Genomic DNA, 4,944 nt, shown 5'->3' with positions numbered 1-4,944 from the left:
ATTTAGGCATACATTGTTGGTATCTTCATACCAACTACACTTTTAAGGTAACATCAACATGATAAACTAATTATCATCACTTGGGGGAATTCACAACTCCCTGTGTTTAATTATAAATTAGCTTGCGGAATTACACAAACCCATAAAGTTCAATCCATAATCATCATGATTCATTATATTTTCATATTATGCAATACTTCAAGAGTAGTTTAATATGCATACTTTTCATATTCAAAACCAATTTCACATTATGCGATTGAGGTCATAACCACTTCTAAAGTCAAAATTTTGGGGGAAATCATAATCATATAGTTTATTCAGCATACCCATGTACCCCATAAGTTCAAAACCATAATTAAAGCATGAATATTCATATGTAAACCATGGGAATATTATTCAATCGACAAACATTCAAAACCCTAAACCCTTGTTTTAACACCAACATCAATATCTTATAAACAACTCTTTAAAACATATGCTTTTAACAAATTAACAATTAGGGAATAGTAACATGCCTAAAATACAAAGTTTTATGGAAATAATTCAACCCTAGAGCCCTTAGATGACCTAATTCTTTGAAACCCTATGTATGGATGCTTGAGAGACTTGAGAGAACTTTAAAAGTGTTTGAGTATGTTATGAATGAGAATTAAACCCCCTTAGTCCTTTATGAATATGGGGTTTAATTGGGTGATAAAATAATTGTATAAAGTTCCCTCAAACTAAAACTAAAATGTAGTCATCAGTGACTATAGGTCACTATACGACTCATAGGGACTTATTACGACTTGTCACCATGAGTTGCAGCCAAGATAGTTTCCAGGGATCCCACACACTACTGAACTTACAACTAAACTAACACGACTCGTAATGGGACCCAATGACTCGCAGAGTCTAGTCATAGTCAACACAGAACCCATTTAGGGGTAAATTCTAGACATCCTATGATATGCACCCACCGAATCATAATGAGTCCCGCAAATCTTAGTGAGCCACTCATACTTAGAGCAGAACTTATTCACACACTTATTTGGTTTTGATTGGGTACCTAGGACCCATCAAGACTCCCTATGACTCATAAGGAGAGTCATAGTTAATATAGTGAGGATAAAATTTTAGAAATTTTAAAAGAGCAAAACCTAGGGTGTTACATTTTCATAAGACCTCATAACCTTCATCATCTTCTTTACTGACTTCCTTTGTCTTGAGTAGAAAAGAATACTGTCATCTGAGTATGATAAATTATTGATTTTCTCACTCCATCTGGGAAGTCCAAAGTCAATGAATTCTATGTCCTCCTTGATATTATTAAGGCCTTTTGCCAGTACCTCAGTTATAATAATAAATATGGTGGGAGATGGGGGATTCCCTTGCTTGAGACCTCTACGTAGATGCAAAAAAAAAACATAAGATTGTCCATTAACTAGAATAAATACTAGTTATTAGATACCAAATTCTAAACCATCTCTATCATTCTTTGTTTAAAGCCAAACCTTCTCATTACTATTATTAAATATATCCATGACACTCTATCATAAGTTTTGGTAATGTCTAATTTCACACCCACATTGTGATGCTTTTTTGTTTTATTAATACCCCTTATTATCTCCTATGCAAGCAAAACATTCTTAGAAATGCTCCTACCTTTTATATTTTTGTTTTGACTATTAGAGATAATTTTGGGCCATACCTCCACCAACCTTTCTTGAATTACCCTGGATAATATCTTATTTGTGAAAGAACTCAGGATAATAGGCCTGAGGTCTTAGAACTTACTCATTTACTCCTTTATTAGGATGAGCACCAAGTTGGTATAAGTAACATATCTGAGGAATTCATATCCATAGAAAAAATCCATTATAATTCTCAACATATCTTTCTTTATGATCTCCCAGTTATCCTGATAGAACTCTCCTGAAAATCCATCCGAGCCATAAGCACTGTCCTTGTTTAGACTAAATGCAACTTCTTTTACTTTTTATATGTCTGGTGCTCTTTTTATATGCCTGGTGCTCTTGTCATATGCTGATAATCTTCTTCATTTAATAAAGTAGGAATATAGTCTAGCATTGAGTAATTTTTAAGGATAGTTTCTCTTCTTAAATTGCTCTGGAACACTCTGACTGCATCTTTTCTAATATCTTATAAACTCTCAAAAGTTTCCCTTGTTCATTATTTATCTTCTGGATTAGTTGTTTCTTTCTTCTTACTTTTTCATATGTATAAAAAAACTTGGTTTTCCTGTCTCCATCTTTGAACCACCGTATACTAGCTTTTAGTTTCTAGTAATTCTCCTCTATCCTTTGGAATTTCTGCACTCTGCTTCCTCCTTTCTTAGTTCTTCTCTACTTTCTTCCAAAAGATTAATGTCTATTTATACTCCTTTCATTCTAACCAAATCTTCCAAGGTGGATAATTTTTGGAAGAAATCTCCATTTGTAGTCTTACACCATAAAGATAAAGCTTTCTTTAACTTCTTTTAGCTATTTATTAAATACATAGAAAAGCAATCCTTCTATTTGACCTCCTACACCTTTTCCACCTCCTCTATATAGGTATGATATTTAGTCAAGAAGTTAAGAAATATGAAAAGTTTCACAATAAGGACCTGTAAAGACCTATATATCATATGTAGAAGAGCATGGTAAGATCCCTCCCTCATGAGATGTTGCACTTCAGTTTCTTAAAATTCCTAGTAGAAAGTATTATTCCCAAAACCCCTATAAAGTCTTTTGAAAATATTTTGTTCTCCAATTCTCCTATTCCACCAGGTGTAAGAGCTTCCTATAAATCTAATCTCACTTAAAGAGTAGTTAATGATATATTATGCAAAGTCTGAAGTTTCCTGTTGGGTGACAGGTAACCCTCCAAGCTTTTTTGTATGATCTAGAATCATATTAAAATCACCTCCTACTTTCCTTAGCACTTCAATGTCTTCTTCCAACCTTTCTAGCCCTTCCCATAATTCTAGCTAATCTAAGGCACTACGTTTGGTATATATTAACGTTATCACCACCCTTTTAAAGCTATATTGATCTGTGGATTCATTTTTTAGTTGTTGATGAGTGTATGCTATCAGTTTCCCCTTTCAATCTTCATGCCAAAACACTCTTATTCCACTAGAGAAATTAACTACTGCATTCTCCATATGTATCTTTCTCCTTTATTCCTCTAAATAATGTGGAGTTTAGAAAGGTTCTATAAGGGTAATATAAGAATACAAATGTCTCTTTTTAGATCAAATAATCTCTTGAAAGAATTTTGAGTTTCTACTGATCTAATATTCCAAAAATATTATCTACCATTATCTTAGTTGTGCTAGTTTAGCTAAAATACTCTTGTTTACATTTGGGTGCCCTTATTTGTTGATGTTCTACCTTTTTTCTCCAACTATTAAGATCATGTGTATGTCTAGGAGAAAGACCCTTTGTTTCACTAACTTTTTTGATATTCTTATGAATTTTATTATTTTTTTCATGTTCTCTAGTCTCTTCCTTATACTTGTCTTGGTTTTGAGAACTGTCTGTAATGATGCCTTTATTAAGAGGTATGTGTGAACCTTCCTTGATATATCTAGTTCCATAGGTGGTGTGACTATTTTTGTTGAGTTGACTTCTTATCCCCCTCTATAAATGTCCCCCTTTTTCTCTGATTTGTCTTTATTTATGTTTGCAGTTTCAGATTGCTTATCTGTCACTTGTTACTCCTCTCTCTTTGATTCTTTCTCTATTGCTTATAGTTTCTAATTACTTATCTTTCACCTATTTCTCCTCCTTCTTTGATACCTTCTCCATATTTTTTGATTTGCTTTCGAATTCATTTCATCTTTTGACCCTTCTTTACCTAGAGTCTTTCTCTAATCCTTGAGTGTCCACATTTTTATCTAATCCTTGTGTGACCAGGACTTCTTTCCTAGAATTGTTCATCTCTTTATTTGCCCCAAAACCTTATTCTACCAATTTTTTCATATTTTTCTTCTGTATTTCTTCCTCATTGTTATTTTTATCCTTGTTCTATATATTATCAATATTGTCCTCCTTTTCTTCACCAATATTGAGCATATCAAACTTATTCTCTATCTCTACTCTTTTTTATTCTCTCTTGGATTCCATCTCTAAATTAGTCCTCCTCTATATGCACCTTAACCACTTCTTTCTCCACTTCTTTTTCTTTGTTATTGAAATTGTTGTTCATTCTTGTCTAATTTCTTAACTATCTCTTTTTATTTATTGTCCTCCTTTTTCTCTTCCTTACGTATTTGTACTTTGTTTTATTGTTTTTCCTTGTCTTCCTTTTTAATATGCTCCTCCTCCATTGAGTCTACTGGATGTAATTCTGGTGTAATACAAAACATTCCTTTTTATTATGGCCCTACAACTTACAATTTTTACAATATTTTGGGAGATAGGCATACTTTATAGTTATGCACTTTGCTACTATTTATCCTATCTTCTTTTTGATTCCAATATTAACTTTCTCAGGAAAATCACCTTGCAGGTCTAATATAACTTTTACTCGTGCACAACTAGGTCCGATCTTATTACTAGTTGCCATGTCCACCTGTAAGGGCTTGTTAATTGCTGATGCAATTGAGAATATTGTCTCTTTTCCAAAAAAATTAGGTGGTAAAATTGGAAATGAGATCCAGGCAATTAGAATTGTGGCCTATTCCTCTGGGTTAGATAGGGAATCCTACTCGAGGGTTCTCATTGGGTACTTCCAGTAGCAATGTACAAAAATTTGTTTTGATAATAGATCTACTTAATCCTCCACCCCTGAGGCTCTAATTAACACATATCTATACTCAACAATCCATTTTTAACATGTCCCTTTAGTTCACATTGTTTTGGAATCAAATTACTAAGATCTTAATGCCTGGCCATCCATAAGAAAATTTTTCGACTATAGAAAGTTACAAATACTCATTGACAATTATATGATTAA

This window comes from Capsicum annuum, chromosome 6, assembly GCF_002878395.1.
Source record: "Capsicum annuum cultivar UCD-10X-F1 chromosome 6, UCD10Xv1.1, whole genome shotgun sequence".
NCBI classification, from domain to species: Eukaryota; Viridiplantae; Streptophyta; class Magnoliopsida; order Solanales; family Solanaceae; genus Capsicum; species Capsicum annuum.
This window is presented reverse-complemented; position numbering follows the sequence as displayed.